We start from the raw sequence: 17,145 nt of genomic DNA, 5'->3' as shown, positions 1-17,145 counted from the left end.
TGTAACGCCTTGGACCAAAATCCTACAGGTTCTTTCTGGTTTTTTGGCCCAGTCATTTGCCACAATCCCCACGAGACTATATCACCTAGAATTGTTACTTGTAATTCAAAAGGATATCCTTGCCTAGGAGTATATAATTGTGCATGCTCAATCAAAGCATTTTTACAGGCATCAAAGGCTTCTTGTTGTTGCTTGGTCCACTGCCAAACAACTTCCTTCTTAGTTAATTTCTGCAGAGGGCGCATTAATACTGCCAGATGGGGAATAAAAGTTCTCCGGTACCCTAAAAGTCCCAAAAAGGTCTGTAACTGTTTCACTGTGCTTGGTACAGGAAATCTCTCTACTGTTTGCTGTACCTTATTTGGTATTTCTCCAATCTGTCCATGCCAAACTCTTCCCAAAAATTGTACAGTAGTACTAGGACCCTGTATTTTCTTTGGATTAATTGCCCAGCCTCGGTCCTGTAAGTGCACTTTCAGCGATTCAGCGGCTGCAGCGATTTCTTGTTGTGACTCTGCCATAATCAACAGATCATCAATGTAGTGGTAAACAGTAACGGTACCCGACCATAGGGCAACATCAGCTGCTATCATTTGGTGGCAGATGGAGGGACTGTGTTTGTATCCCAAGGCAAAACTTGGAAAGTATATTGCTTTTGTTGCCAGGTAAAGGCAAACCGGTCTTGGATTTCTGAGGCAATGGCTAGCGAAAAGAAAGCATTAGCAAGGTCTATCACCACCTTCCAGGGCTGCAAATTTTTGCTGATTTTTTCTATAAGAGTAACCATGTCTGGTACCGTAACTGCATATGGGGGGGTGACTTTATTCAATTCTCTGTAATCTACAGTCATTCTCCAAGTGCCATCTGCTTTTCAAACAGGCCAAATAGGATTATTAAAAGCAGTCATAGTTTCCCTAACGATTCCCACTTGTTGAAGTGCCTGAATGATTTGAGTAATTTCCTCTTCCCCCCCTGGAATACGATACTGTTTTATGGTTATCACCTTGGCAGGCACAGGCAGCACAACAGGATCCCACTTCGGGAATCCACACAAGGCAGTTATAGATCGAATAGCAAATCCTGCTTGTGAAGTTCGGAAGCAGAAGCGACTATTTAAAGTTTCAACTGTTCGTCCTGCCAACACATCAATACCCAAGAAATATTCTTTAATTGGGGCAATTAACACAGTCGCAGTAAATGGTGTAGCATTTTCTATTGTTAAGGTCACCTTAGCTTGGAGGGCGGGGGTTGGATTTCCCCCCCAATCCACAGATCTGTGATGTGGCATCTTTATTATTAATATTACTATGCAATACAAAACTTCAGCTCCGGTATCCACCAGAGCTAATAGATGTAGAACCCCCCCAGACCGCCACTTTATAGTTAAAGGAACATAAGGGTGTCGGTCCCCCTCACGGCAGGAGGCTACAGTGGTGGCGATCTCGGGGGACCTGCCAAACCTTCAGTTCTGCTGTTTTGGCATTTGCCAGGTAGTGTCGTGCATTGAGGTGGCAGGCGGGGTGGAGGGTGTGCATGGAGTTGGCGGTGGGGCTGGGGGTGGTCGGCTTTTTCGCGTAAGTGCTAACTTTTGCCATTTGCGGAACATTTCTGATGTTGTGATCCCGTCTATTTCTGATCGTGGGATACCGGCTTGTACAAGATCATTCCCCATTTGTTTTCTTGTCACCCGTGCTGTAACCCCCTTTGCTTTTGCCGGCTTTCCTTTATTCACCACCCAAACAGATGGCCCTGAAATTACAGCCCCAATTTCCCTTAAGGTATTTGCTACGGCGCCTATATTACCTGTGGCACTTGTCACTGCTGGTATAATGAGGGGCTTTAGTGAGGCAGGCGCTCCTCTCAAGAACTGCATTTTGATACTTCTCGTTACGGGTGCACTGTCCCGATTGGATCCCGCAACCAACGCATGAGCCATCCCCATCTGCCGCAGCAAATTAATACCTTCTTCCAATGTGCACCAGCTTACAAGGGACGACACTAATTGAACAGGTTCTGCATATGCTGTTAAAACTGCTGCACACAACTACTGATACAGCGGAGGTGCAATAATGGCTCGCCCATCAGGACCCCTGACACTTTGCAATTGAGCATATCCCCTCTGCATCTGATCATCATGGGCTATAGGGCTTAATAAAAGTTTTTCACCTGATAATAAATGAATAGATGCAGCTCCACTGTCCCAAGCTCGCAAAATCCATGCCAGTATGCCTTCCCCGCTCTTCTGCTGATAGATCTCTAAAAACTCCCTTAACTCTTTTGGAGTGTAAGTACGTGTCACCTGCACTCCCCCGTCCGCTTGTTCCTGCTGCCCCATCATTTGTATGGGGGGTCGTGCTTCCACCACCTCCCTGCCTTTTAAGTCCAGACCAAATTCAAACTCAATCTCAGAGTCCGAGGATTCACTCTGAATATTTCCATCCCACTCCTCGGGATCCCATGACTGTTTTGTGGTGAGAGCACGAACTTGAGAAATCGAAACCTTACTTTTTCCATATTTATCCTTTCGTTTATTAGCAATATGCGCTACCAGCCACTCTACATTATCTTGCAACCCACAGCACCGCTCTGCTTGAATAGTAATTACTTCTTGCGCGATCACCTTTGCATCCTGTAAAGTCCCAACTTCCTTCTCTAATTCTCTCACTCTGCTCCGTAATGCAACATTTTCACGGTGAGAAGCTCTAAGACCAGTAGCTAACAACCATCCCAATCTCCCCGCTAATTTGTGAGAAGAATCTGATGCTGTTTTCCATGGCCACCTGCACACAGCTGTGTCAATTGCCTGGGGGGTAATCACCACCCCGTCATCCATTTCAGGCCTTGCTTCTGGCAGAGCCAGCGTAGCCAGGAGAGCGGCCATGGGGGCCCATTCCTCAGTACTGGGCCATCCCGGAATGCGGGATGTCACCGTCATGGCCTCCCCAGTCCCCGACTTCTTTTTCAGCCATGGCATGGCTGTTCCTGGATCCTGCCGACTACGCCAAAATGTGTGAGCCAACACAGGCAGGACACAGGAACAACCACAAAGCCACTGATAAAATGCAAAGAGAAGGTTTATTCCCATTACCTCGCAAACTGGGGGATCTCCAAAGCATCCCCCAGGGCAAAGGCACGCAAGCGGGGGGTGTAGGCACCGTAGAGCTCGGTTCCTGCTAGAGAGAGAGCGAGAGATTTCAGGCCTGCTGCTTTCACCTGTATATTAGGGGTTTCTTGCAGGCAGTAGTTTTCCACTGTGCTTTGATCTTCTCGCAGCAGTATCATTAGACCCTATTATGGGAATATAACGGAAGATTGGCGAGGAGGATTGTAAACACGCTCAAGTGACTTGCACCTGGGGTGTCGAAAAACACATATATCATACTACTAATGGTTGTTTAGCCTTGTGTGCCTGACAAGTAGAACATCTGCAGTTAGATAACAGAGGCCTATGATAAGACTCAGGGTCACCTAATCGCTGAGGCCGGAGATTCCATAAAAAGAGATTGTATGTCCCTCAGAGCAATGTTAAAAGGATCTGGAGCACCAGTGGTGTTCTCCTCTATTCTCCCAATCAGAGGAAGGGGTTCAGGAAGGAGGAGAAAAATGGAACAGGTGAATGCCTGGATGTGTGGCTGGTGCCATACTCAAGGTTTTGGCTTCTATGATCATGGATCTACCTTTGAGAAGCTGGGTCTGTTGGGAGCTGATGGGATTCACCTGACCAAGTGGGGCAAGAGGGTCTTTACCAACAAGTTGGCCAGACTTATAAGGAGAGCTTTAAACTAGATTTAGTGGAGGAAGGGGATGGAGTTTTGAGCACTAGACAAGAGCCAGGGGCTGCTGATGTATTAGGAACCAACAGGGAAACACCTGCAAAAAGGAATTAGAGCATGTTCCTCTAAAAAGGTGACAAGGTAGGTAGCCTAGCTGAAGTGCCTCTATACCAATGCATGCAGCATGGGTAACAAACAGGAGGAAATGGAAGCTAGAAAGCTATGATCTAATCACTATCGCTGAAACATGGTGGGATGAATCACACAACTGGAGTGCTGCAATTGATGGCTATAAACTGTTCAGAAGGAACAGGCAAGGAAGGAGGGGCAGAAGGGGTTGCCCTCTGTGTAAAAAACTGGATTGACTGCACAGAGCTGTCTTTGAAAAACAGCGATGAACAGGTTCAGAGCTTATGGGTAAAAATTAGGGGCCAAGCCAACAAAGGAAACCTCGTGGCTGGTGTTTACTACAGACCGCCCAACCAAGGGGAGCCTGTTGACAGTGTTCTTGCTTCAACTATAGGAAGCATCATGCTTGCAGGCTCTGATCCTCCTGAGGGACTTGAGTCACCCTGACATCTACTAGAAAAGCAGAACAGCAAGCTATAAGCAGTCCAGGAGACCCTTGGTGTGCGTCAAGGATAATTTCTTAAACCAGGTGATAGATAGCCTGACCAGAGGAGAAGGGTTACTAGACCTTTTGCTCACCAACACAGATGAACTAATTAGGGATGTCAAGACTGGTGGCAGCCTGAACTTCAGGAATCACACCCTGGTGTGATTCACAATCTTGAGAGATATGGGCCAGGTGAAGAGTAGAGTCAGGACCCTGAATTTTAGGAGAGCGAACTTTCAGTTGTTTAAGGAACTAGTGGATGTGACCTCCTGGGAAACTGCCCTCAGGGACAAAGGAGCAGAAGAGAGCTGGAAGCTCTTTAAGGACATCTTAGACCACAAGAACTCTTGATTCCCATGTGCAAGAAATCAGGTGAGGAAGGAAGGAGACCAGCATGGCTGAGTAAGGACCTCCTGGTCAAACTAAAGTGTAAGAAGGAAATGCATTGACAGTGGAACCAGGGATGTGTATCCTGGGAAGAACATAGGGACGCTGCCCGGATGCGTAGGGATGGGATCAGGAAAGCTAAGGCACAGCTGGAGCTGAATTTGGCAAGGGATTAGAAGAATAATAAGAAGGCCTTCTACAGGTATGTTGGCCAGAAAAGGAAGATTAAAGAAAATGTACACCCCTGAAAATAAGACAGGAGAACTAGTGACAACCAACATGGAGAAGGCTGAGGTGCTCAACAATTTTCTTGCCTCAGTTTTCAATGGCAGTCTGTCTTCCCACATCTCTCAAGCCCCTGAACCTTAAGGCAGGGACAGGGGGATGAAGTGCTGAGGCCTGAGCAATAGGCCCTGAACCAGAGTTGACCTCTAGATGAATCTCCAACCACATATTATATAATAATAGTATCTGATTATTAGTGAAACATGCATGATTATTAACGAAAGATGTAGCTTAGGTAAAATATAATCCTTAGTGAAAATGAAAAGTCATGAGAATGTATCCATGTTATGAGAATGTATCTATTTTTTCCTTGCTTAGAGGCAGGCTGTCAAGGCTGGGAAACCAGGTGTCCGGCCTTGTCTGGGAACATGTAGTCAGAGCCAAATAGATAAAGACACTCCCTTAGTTCCTCCTTAAGCCCTGGCCAGGCTTTGGGTGGCATCTAACGGAGTGAAACCAGACTTTTCCGCATTTGAAGTGATGTAAGCTTGTTTATTCAATAGTATAAAAGCTGGACACTCTTACAGCGACTTTGGAGACATCACCTATGAGTGGACGCACTGCGTAGGACCTCCCAATTGCCGGGAAAGGCTCTCCAAATCCTCGCTCCAACAGGGCTCCCCAGCGACTGCGGGTCTGGGTGATGGTAAAGTATTGAGACAATTGGTGATGAATCTTTCTTAATCACTATGCTTAATTCTATGTAGTAATGATTAGGTGCATCACCTTGCTTTGTTTTGTTCTTGCTGTGTTATTTCCCTTACTATTCTATTGCTGCTTTAAACTAAAGTAAAAGTAAGCTTATCTTTTGAACCTGGTGTCTGTGTCCTTTGTGCTGACCCTGTCTATTGGCAAAACAAAATTGGCGTCACGGACAGGATCAGAACAAAATGTCGCTTTTTAAATCTAAATGTAAGGAATCGGCTTTGTCTGAAATTCCTGGATGGGAAGACCTTCCCTACAGTTCACTGGCTCTTGAGTGGGCTAAGGTCGGAGGACCGTGCGAACATTGGGAAAGTTGGTTGAAAGAAGCTGAACCACTGGATGTATTAAAATGCAGCCAAAAATTGTCTATTGAAAAAGGAAAAGAACTCGTGGGTTTGGGAAGATGGGGATGGATTTTGTTAACAGCATATCGGACACAGTGCCAACAGAAAGAGCAATTGTTATCAGAATGCTCCCATATGGAGCGGCAGAAGTGTGATTTGCAGAATCAAATTGTAATGTTACAGTGCCAAAACAAACTGCTTGCTGATAAGATAGACACTTTTCAGACTGTAGCTGAAAAGACTGCCGTACGGGTTGCGCAGTATAATTACAAGAAAATAAGGGGGCGAGTGAATTGCAAGAAAGTGCATGCAGTGATTGCAGAAGCAGGTGTACAATGGGATCCCGATAAATGGGATGGAGATATTTGGGATTCTATGGAGCCTGATGAGGCCGGTTCCCCAGATGAATTCGTAGATGTGAGACCAGCGTGGCGGCGGAAAATAGTATTAGATGGTAATGGACGGCATGTGAAGAGGGATGTGATAGAGGATTATACTCAGCATGAAGTGAATGATATAATTGAGCGGTTTAAACAAAGACCGGGGGAGCCTCTGCTTTCCTGGATGGTGTGCCTGTGCGATCAAGAAGCATCAGGGGTAACCCTAGATTCAGGGGATTCTAAGAAGTTTTTAATACTGAGTTTGGACTCCTTTGTGCAGGAAGCATTCCGAAATAATGCCCAGGATACGAATTTGTTAGCCTTGGCTGCCCAAGGGTGCAATAATAAATACCCCACAGAGAATGATTGGCCAGGTGGAGAACGTCTGTGGTACACTTTACAAGATTGTATACAACGAATGAAAGAAGAGGGGATGAAACTGGCTGTTTTTTATAGGGGATGCTAATACTATGATGCAAAATGCCCTAACTGTTACTATGAGAAATAGACTAAGACTGCTCCACCAGCATATAAAAATGTGATTATGACTCTCTTAATTAACGAGACTGGAAATCCCCTTGACGAGGTAATTGAAAAAATACAGCAGTTAGGTGACCTTGGGGAATGGGGCCCCCGAGGGAGTGCAGGAAACTGAGAAACCCGAGACAATCTTAAAGGCAGCAAAAACAGGGTGTCTCAGAAAGAAATGTTTACAGCTTTATTAAGAGATGTTATGTCTCATGATAAGATTGATAGTGTTCCAACCCACGAATTGTGGAAAATATATAAACAGAGAGGGTTGAATAAACCGAGCAGGAAAGTGCAGAATTCTAAAGCAAAAGATTCAGGAACAACTCAGCCTACGGCACCTCCTCTGGAGCCTCAACGGGATTTCACACCTGCTCGCGAAGGGCCCCCCCATGAGTGGATCAGTTATTCCAGGGGAGAAGGAGGATTGTGAACCGTATTCTGACTTGTATCCTTGGAAAGAGGCCAGGGAAACAGTCCAGTGTAATAAACAAGAATGAAATGACGGCCAAGCTCCTGTGCAATGGGCGCACAAGGACTGGCGACCCCATGTGGAGCTGCAAATATTTTGGAAAAAACGGTCCTTGCAAATAGTGAAAGCCTTAATTGACACTGGAGCGGAGGCCTCCCTGATATATGGAAATCCCAAGAAATTTAAAGGACAACCTCCACTTATTACAGATCTGGGAGGGAAGCAAATTGAGGCCGTACAAACACAAATAGAAATGAAAGTAGGAAACCTCCCGAAAAGACTGTATTCAGTCATGATTGTCCCTGTTCCCAAATACATAATTGGAACAGACATTTTAAAGGGGCTAACTTTGACTCTTTCAGACAGTCAGTACCAGTTTGGGGTAAAAAATTATATCAGTGTTAGATCAATCTTAGTAGGAAAAGTGAAAATGCCTCCTGTACAGATTCCTGCTGCTACTAAACTAGTGACTATAAAACAATATAGAATCCCAGGGGGGCATGAGGAAATATCACAGACAATTAAAGATTTGCTGGAAACAGGAGTTTTAAAACCTACAACTACCGCCTGGAATAATCCAGTGTGGCCAATAAAGAAGAGTGATGGGACCTGGCGAATGACTGTTGATTACAGAGAATTAAATGCACTCCACCGCTGACCGCTGCAGTGCCAGATACCATCACTTTGATTGAAAAGGTACAACGACATCCAGGAACCTGGTATGCAGTAATTGATTTGGCTAATGCTTTCTTTACAATACCCATTGCTGAGGAGCACTGGGATCAGTTTGCTTTTAATTGGCAAGGCAGGCAGTATGCCTTTACTTACCTGCCTCAGGGGTGGATACATAGTCCTACGATTTGTCACTGAACGGTGACTGAGCATTTGGATTTATTGACTTTACCGGCCACTATGCAGATCATACATTATATTGACGATATGATTCAAGGGGAGACTGAGCAAGAGGTGCAGGATCAATTGGAATTGTTAATTCAGCATATGAGAAACAAGGGATGGGAAATTAATCCTACTAAAATTCAAGGACCATCCCAAACAGTTAAATTTTTAGGAATTCAGTGGCATCATGGGCATTGAGAAATATTTCCCAAAGCTCAGCAGAAAATTTTGGATTTTGCAGTACCACAAAATAAGAATGAGGCGCAGAGATTTATTGGGCTGTTTGGCTTCGGTGATAGCATATTACAGAATCACAGAATCACAGAATCACAGAATCAACCAGGTTGGAAGAGACCTCTGGGATCATCGAGTCCAACCGTTGCCCTGACACCACCATGTCAACTAGACCATGGCACTAAGTGCCATGTCCAGTCTTTTTTTAAACACATCCAGAGATGGTGACTCCACCACCTCCCTGGGCAGCCCCTTCCAATGGCTAATGACCCTTTCTGAGAAGAAATTCTTCCTAATGTCCAACCTGAACCTCCCCTGGCGAAGCTTGAGGCTGTGTCCTCTTGTCCTATCGCTAGTTGCCTGGGAGAAGAGGCCGACTCCCACTCCGCTACAACCTCCCTTCAGGTAGTTGTAGACTGCAATAAGGTCACCTCTGAGCCTCCTCTTCTCCAGGCTAAACAAGCCCAGCTCCCTCAGCCATTCCTCGTAGGTCAGACCCTCCAGACCCTTCACCAGCTTGGTCGCCCTCCTCTGGACTCGCTCCAACACCTCAATATCTTTCTTGAAGTGCGGGGCCCAGAACTGGACACAGGATTCAAGGTGCGGCCTCACCAGTGCCGAGTACAGAGGGACGATCACTTCCCCAGACCGGCTGGCTACACTATTCCTAATAGAGGCCAGGATGCCATTGGCCTTCTTGGCCACCTGGGCACACTGCTGGCTCATGTTTAGCCGGCTGTCGATCAGCACCCCCAGGTCTCTTTCCGCCAGGCCGCTTTCTAACCACTCTTCCCCCAGCCTGTAGTGCTGCATGGGGTTGTTGTGGCCCAAGTGTAAGACCCGGCACTTGTTCTTGTTGAACCTCATGCCGTTGGTCTCGGCCCATCTATCTAACCTGTCCAGATCCCTCTGTAGGGCCTTCCTACCCTCCAGCAGATCGACACTCCCACCCAGCTTGGTGTCATCTGCAAATTTGCTGAGGGTGCACTCAATCCCTACGTCTAGATCATCTATAAAGATATTGAACAGCACCGGCCCCAGAACTGAGCCCTGGGGAACACCGCTAGTGACCGGCCGCCAGTTGGACTTTGCCCCATTCACCATCACTCCCTGGACTCGGCCATCCAGCCAGTTTTTAACCCATCGAAGTTATTTCCTCATTTAGGACAGATTTTGTCCCCTTTATATAAGGTAACAAGGAAAAAGTATGAATTTGAATGTGGGAGTGAACAGCTGGTTGCTTTTGAGCTAGCAAAGGAAGCAGTTCAACAGGCTCTAGATTTGTGGTCCATGCAGGAGGGGGAAGTGGAGTTGAATGTGTCAGAAAATGGACTATATGCTAATTGGAGCCTATGGCAAAAACAGGAAAAGAAAAAGGTTCCCTTGGGTTTTTGGGGGGAGGAAATTGCCGGAGGCAGGAAACATTTATACACCTTTTGGGAAACAGTTATTAGCATGTTATTGGACTTTAGTAGAGACAGAACAACTTACAATAGGCCATGATGTGGCTCTTCGCCCTGAGATTCCTATTATGCAATGGGTCAAAAGTTCTCCAAAAATCCATCGGATTGGGCATGCTCAGGAATCAAGTATCATAAAGTGGAAATGGTATATTCAGGATAGAGCCAAAGTAGGAGTTGGCGGCGTAGCTACCCTCCATGAGCAAGTAGCTACTGCCCCCATGAGGGATCAAGAAGTAAAACCCGACTTTAAAGTTGAACAGGAATCCCTGGTGCGATGGGGAACAACTTTAGATCAATTAACACCCTTTGAAAAAGAGCATGCTGGTTTACTGATAGATCAGCCAAGTATATAGGAGGGAAGAGGTTCTGGAATGCGGTAGCCTACCATCCCCATTCAGGAAAATTTTTAGAAATGACAGGGGAAGGGAAAAGCAGCCAATATGCTGAATTACATGCAGTTTATATGGCTTTGAAACAAGAAGATTTAGGAGAGTGTCATTTATATATTGATTCTTGGTCAGTAGCTAATGGGCTAGCCACCTGGCTGCCAGCATGGGTAGCCAAAGACTGGAAAATATATTCCAAGGAAGTCTGGGGAAAGGAGTTGTGAAAAGATATTTGGGAAATAGTACAAAGGACAAAAGTAACTGTATTTCATGTTGATGCTCATAGCAATACAGACACTTTAGAATGATTTTACAATTCTGTTACAGACAACCAGGCGAAGATTTCCCAAGCTGGATTGGAATTCCCTCAGAGGGAGGAACATGAAGGCTTGGTGAAATGGGCACACCAAAAGTGTGGGCATCTTGGAGAAAAAAAAACACTTACAGGTGGGCTCAAGAGCGTGGCATGACAATGTCACTTGATATGATCAAAACTATAATTAGTCAGTGCCCTGTGTGCCAACACACTCACAAATGCCCGGTGCCAAATATTGTGAAAGGACAATTGGGGAGAGGAAAATTGCCAGGACAGATTTGGCAAATGGATTATATTGGACCTTTACCCCAGGACCGAGGGTGTAGATATGTCTGTACAGCTGTAGATACATATTCTGGGTATTTGATTGCCCACCTGTGTAAGAAGGCTACTCACCATAGTACCATCTGTACTATAGACCTAATAATTTTGTACGATGGAATTCCATTACAAATTCAAACCAACAATGGGTCTCATTTCCGAAACAAATTTTTTCAACAATATGCTGAGCAGCAAAATATTCAATGGGTTTTCCATATACCATATTATCCACAAGCTGCAGGATTAATTGAACGAATGAACAGGCTGTTGAAGGAGCAGTTGAAACGGCTGGGGGATGGAAATCTATCCCAGTGGAGAACCCACCTCACAGATGAGCTCCATATTCTTAACAATAGGCCCTATTGTTTTGTCTATTGGCAAAACAGGGGAATGAAATCCCTCCCATCATAGGAGATCAGGTTCAAGACCACCTATGGAACCTGAATGTACACAAGTCCATGGGACCCAAGAAGATGCATCCCAGGGTCATGAGGGAACTGGCTGATGTAGTTGCCAAGCCACTCCATCACATTTGAAAAGTCATGGCAGTCAGGTGATGTAGAGGGGTTTCTGGAGGAGAATGGTCATGTAATGAGCAAGATGTATGAGAGTATGGAGTGAGGGCCTAGCTGCGTGACAAGAGTCATGTAGTTAGTGTCAATGAACTGACCTTGGAGAGAAGAGATGAGGAAAAACAGCAGTTGAGCAAACAAGAATTGAGGGAGTAGCTGAGGGGAGCCGAACACGGAGGAGAAGAAACAAGAACTGATGGAGCCAATTAAGAAAGGACCAGTGGCAGAGCAGTAACCAATCAACACATCAAAGAAGAATATGCTTGAAGTGTGGACAGTAATATTAACCAATAGCAATGCACATGCTTACAGCCAGGGAAAGTACAAATGTATAAAAGGGACAGCCTATGCTTAATAAAGCGTCTTCACTTTGATTCACATTGGATTGTGTGGAGTCATGTTTCTTCTCCTCAAGGTGAAGTCCCCAGTGACTGGAAAAAGGGAAGCATCACACCCATTTTTAAAAAGGGTAAAAAGGAGGACCCTGGGAACTCCTGACCGGTCAGCCTCACCTCCATGCCCGGTAAGATCATGGAACATGTCCTCTGGAAGACATATCAAACCATATGGGGGACAGGGAGGTGATTAGAGACAGACAACACGGCTTCACCAAGGGCAAGTCATGCCTGACTCATCTAGTGGCTTTGTACAATGGAGTGTCTGCATCAGTGGACAAGGGAAGAACTACAGATATCATATACCTAGATTTGTGTAAGGCCTTTGATATGGATCATTCTTTCCTATAATTTGGAGAGATATGAGTTTTATGGATGGACTGTTACATGGATAAGGAATTGGCTGGATGGCCACATCCAAAAATGTCCAAGTGGAAACCAATAATGAGTGGTGTCCCTCAAGGGTCCAAACTGGGACCAATACTGTTTAATATCTTCATCATTGACATAGACAGTGGCATTGAGTACACCCTCAGCAAGTTTGTGGATGACACCAAGCTGAGTGGTGCAGTTGATGCCCTAGAGGGAAGGGATGCCATTCAGGAGGACCTTGACAGGCTTGAGGAGTGGGACCATGCAAACCTCATGAAGTTCAACAAGGCCAAGTGCAGGGTCCTGCACCTGGGTTGGGGCAATCCCCAGTATCATCAGTACAGGCTGGGGGATGAATGGATTGAGAGCAGCCCTGCAGAGAACGTGGGGGTACAGCTGGATGAAAAATTGGACATGAGCCAGCAATGCGTACTTGCAGCCCAGAAAGCCAACCGTATCCCGGGCTGCATCAAAAGAAGCGTGACCAGCAGGTCAAGGGAGGTGATTCTGCCCCTCTACTCTGCTCTGGTGAGACCCCACCTGGAGCACTATATCCAGCTCTGGAGTCCTCAGTACAAGACAGACATAGACCTATTGGAGCAGGTCCAGAGGAGGGCCACAAAAATGATCAGAGGGCTGGAACACCTCTCCTATGAGGAAATGCTGAGAGAGTTGGGGTTCTTCAGCCTGGAGAAGAGAAGGCTCCAGGGAGACCTTACTGTGGTCTTTCAATACTTAAAGGGGGCTTATAAGAAAGATGGGGACAGACTTTTTAGTAGGGCCTGTAGCGATAGGACAAGGGGTAATGGTTTTAAACTAAAAGAGGGTAGACTCAGACTAGATATAAGGAAGACATTTTTTACAATGAGGGTGGTGAAACACAGGAACAGGTTGCCCAGAGAAGTGTTAGATGCCCCATCCCTGGAAACATTCAAGGTCAGGTTGGACAGGGTTCTGAGGAACTTCATCTAGTTGAAGATGTCCCTGCTTATTGCAGGGGGGTTGACTAGATGACCTTTAAAGGTCCCTTCCAACCCAAACTATTCTATGATTCTATGATTTCAGTATTATATCCTTGTCACGGTTTGAAGCTGGGCCAGTGTCACGGTTTAAAGCTGGGCTGGCTATTAAACTGATGGCAGACACTCTCTATTAATCCTCCTCCCCCCTGAAGAAGTGGAAGGCAAAGGGAAAAGGGAGAGAGACTTATGGGTTGGAAAGTTAAAACAGTTTTAATGAACTATAATAATGAAAAAGAGTATAATAATAATAATAGAAATAATCAAATATATACAAATATATACAAAACCAAGATCGAGCTCCCCCGATGATGGTCACGTCACCACTGGCACTGCAGGGCAGGCTCTGGGAAGGCCCAGGCTGGGCCCAGCGACGGACAGGAACTGGATTCAGGGATGCATGGATCGGGATCAAGGGCAGCAGGAAAACGGACAGAGTCCTCTTCGGACACCAGCCATAGCAGAAGGGGTCGTGTAGGGGCCTGGACCGTGGGAAAGTTATAGAGAGAACATACCAGTACACTGTTATGTAACAGCATGAGTTAGCAAGAAAACATAAGGATGTGGCTTGCTTAAGTTTATAGTAAGTATCCAATTAGAACAGTAGAAGTGGCACGCAGCCAGATTGTGTACAATACTTGTAGCCAATAGCTTAGTGTGTAACCGTTACATAAGAGAGTATGTAGGTTATAAAAGAGTGTGTTAACCAAAATAAAGAGGCTACTAGAGCACCATATTGGTGTGCTGTAGTTCCTTCCTCGTGCGGACCCCAACATTATGGTGACCCCGACGTGATCGTTGCATCGGAGAAGAAGGGGGACCAGATAAAAGATGCGAGGGTGACTGCCGTGCCAGCGGAGGTAAGCCGGGCCGTCCGAGAGAGACGGGAGGCCGTCCAAGAGAGGCGGGAGGCCGTCCTAGAGAGAGACGGGGAATCCGTTCGAGAGAGACGGGGAGCCGTTCGAGAGAGACGGGGAATTGTAGGTCTACGTGATTAACGGCAGGATGAAGGGTGCAGTATCTGCACTGGAAAAGGCGGCGGTGAAATGTATTCTGCAGATAGCCGCACAAACTGAGATTAAGATAAAAAGAAAAGAAGTAGAAACTTTGCTGGAATGGGGCCAGCAAAGAGGTTTCCTAAAAACCACCGATCAGTTGTTTTCTGCAGCTTGCTGGGACGATCTAGGGCAAGAACTTTTGAAATTAGTCACGGTGGGAAATAAAAAGGCTAGAAAGCTAGTTAAATCTTGGAAGAAAGTGAGGGATATGCTGGAGGCTATGTCCTGTTATAGATTGTGGGGATAAAACGGAAGAGCCAATCTCCGTTGCTCACAAGAAAATTTATTAGTAAGCGATAAATGAGCAAAACAGTGCTGGGCGACCGGGGGAGTCACAGCTCCGCCTGCGGCTCGCACTGAATCATACGGGAAACATCAATTTATTAGACAAAGCATACATCCCTCTCTACTCGGCACTGGTGAGGCCACATCTTGAGTACTGTGTTCAGTTCTGGGCCCCGCACTTCAAGAAAGATGTTGAGGTGTTGGAGCGAGTCCAGAGGAGGGCGACCAAGCTGGTGAAGGGTCTGGAGGGTCTGACCTACGAGGAACGGCTGAGGGAGCTGGGGGTGTTTAGCCTGGAGAAGAGGAGGCTCCGAGGTGACCTTATTGCAGTCTACAACTACCTGAAGGGAGGTTGTAGTGGAGTGGGAGTTGGCCTCTTCTCCCAGGCAACTAGCGATAGGACAAGAGGGCACAGCCTCAAGCTTCGCCAGGGGAGGTTCAGGTTGGACATCGGGAAGAATTTCTTCTCAGAAAGGGTTATTAGACATTGGAAGGGGCTGCCCAGGGAGGTGGTGGAGTCACCATCTCTGGATGTGTTTAAGAAAAGACTGGACATGGCACTTAGTGCCATGGTCTAGTTGACAGGGTGGTGTCAGGGCAACGGTTGGACTTGATGATCCCTGAGGTCTCTTCCAACCTGGTTGATTCTGTGATTCTGTGATACATATTCATTAATAAAGCATACATATTCATTAGGATGAGTAAGGGTTATTACAATTAGTTCTGGGAATGGGTGTGATTATGTTAATTATTTTCAGGAACTCATTATCGTAAGTCTCCTCCCTCTTATCTATGCATCTGCCGCTCGTTGGTTGCGCTGATATTTCCCTATCTAGTTACAAGCTTAGCACATGTTCTTCTAAACCTACTATCTTACCTAACAGGAGGTTCATCCTGGATCTAAGAACACATTTTTCTTGTTACACGAACCATCTCATTTACGCTCCCCTTTACACAGTCCTTAGTTCCTGCATACGTGGCCTCCAGAATCCTCTGCGTTGTGTCTGCGCCCGCGTCCAGTTGCTAGGTGGTCGTTATCAGCCTCCTGGTGGTCGTTGGGATGAAGGTCGAAGTCTTCCTCAGGTGTCCTTTAGACCTGGGTCCTGTACACGCGCTGTGGGAGTATCTCTATACCTTTGTCATTAGTCAAGCAAATAAGTCAGCAGTTGTTTCTGTATATGGTATTAGTCAGCAAGCAAGTGAGCAGATGTTTACTTATCAGGATGTTTGCGGTTTCTCTTAGCTAAGTTACAGTGAAGCCCCCTACACCCACATACGATTTTATGAACAAAGTTAACCCGTTCATTACATGTCCTCTGAGGTGAAAGCGCAATCCGCTCTCAAAAAAGCACTAACAATACCAGAAGAAAAAGAGCAGTTACCGGCGTACCCTGTAGAGGCAGCCCCTCCCTACGAGAACTTTCCGATACGCCCCCCCCCCCCCACTCCCCCCGCGGGTTAGGCGCCCTCCACCGCCCCCCCCCTCCCCCCCCGCAGGCTCGGTGCCAGCTGTTTACCCTGCGCTTGAGGTAGAGTTTTGGGGTGGAGAATCAACAGTCCCGTTAATGCCTTATGAAGTGGGGCCGGAGGCGACATCTGGGGTCTCGGTACCCCCTCCGGAGGCTGCCGGGGGCAAACAGCCAACGGTGAATCCTGAAACTGCACCCCTCCCCATGGAAGTAGAAACAAATGAGTCAGACGCCGCTCCCGAAGCGGACAGTAACGCGCCTTTGCGAGAGTTACTGCAGCGACAAGAACAGCAAATGCAGGAACTATTAAAAGAAATGGAGAAGCTAGATGGAGGAGCTAGTAAAACATCGCGGCAACTCGCTTACAATAAAGCCTCGCAGGCGATATCTGGCGGGTTAGAGGCTCTCGGACAGGCTATCGAGAAGCAGAAAGCTCCGCCAGCAGAACCGGAACTTACTCCGGCAGAGCTAAAGCACAAAGAAGAAAGAATCCGGAAGTGGGCGCGAATTTGTGTGGAGAGCGGAGACTGGGAGGAGGCAGCAGCTGACGCGTACCTACGCGGCAGATTTGGGAGTGGCCTGGACGGTTCGTCTCCTCCCCGGGGCGGGCCGTCACCTCCCCTGGGCGGAACATCGTCTTCTCGTTCGCGCATGCGCCGACTGACTGACCCGCCGCGGCAAGAGCATAGCACTCGAAGACCAGCAGGGGGAGCTCGAGCCCCATCTACGCCAATGCCAGCTTCTTCAGATTCCGATGATCCTGGTGATGAACAGAATACACGGCCTGCAGCATTACCCGGTTATGATCCAGGGCAACGATGGCGGGGAGTCATTCGAGAGGCTACCATCGAAGGAGTAATGTTACCGC

The 17,145-nt window shown here is 46.8% G+C and overlaps 1 long non-coding RNA gene across 1 annotated transcript; it reads right to left on the bottom strand.

The window, feature by feature from the left end:
* Nucleotides 1-14,786: 14,786 nt before the first annotated feature.
* Nucleotides 14,787-16,740, bottom strand: LOC137677202 (uncharacterized). The gene is made up of 3 exons (XR_011050240.1): nucleotides 16,644-16,740; nucleotides 16,326-16,550; nucleotides 14,787-15,942 (listed from the first exon to the last, which is right to left on the bottom strand). It is a non-coding gene; the product is annotated as an uncharacterized lncRNA (long non-coding RNA).
* Nucleotides 16,741-17,145: the final 405 nt, after the last annotated feature.

Source organism: Nyctibius grandis (assembly GCF_013368605.1).
Source record: "Nyctibius grandis isolate bNycGra1 chromosome W unlocalized genomic scaffold, bNycGra1.pri SUPER_W_unloc_2, whole genome shotgun sequence".
Lineage (NCBI taxonomy): Eukaryota > Metazoa > Chordata > Aves > Nyctibiiformes > Nyctibiidae > Nyctibius > Nyctibius grandis.
This window is presented reverse-complemented; position numbering and strand designations above follow the sequence as displayed.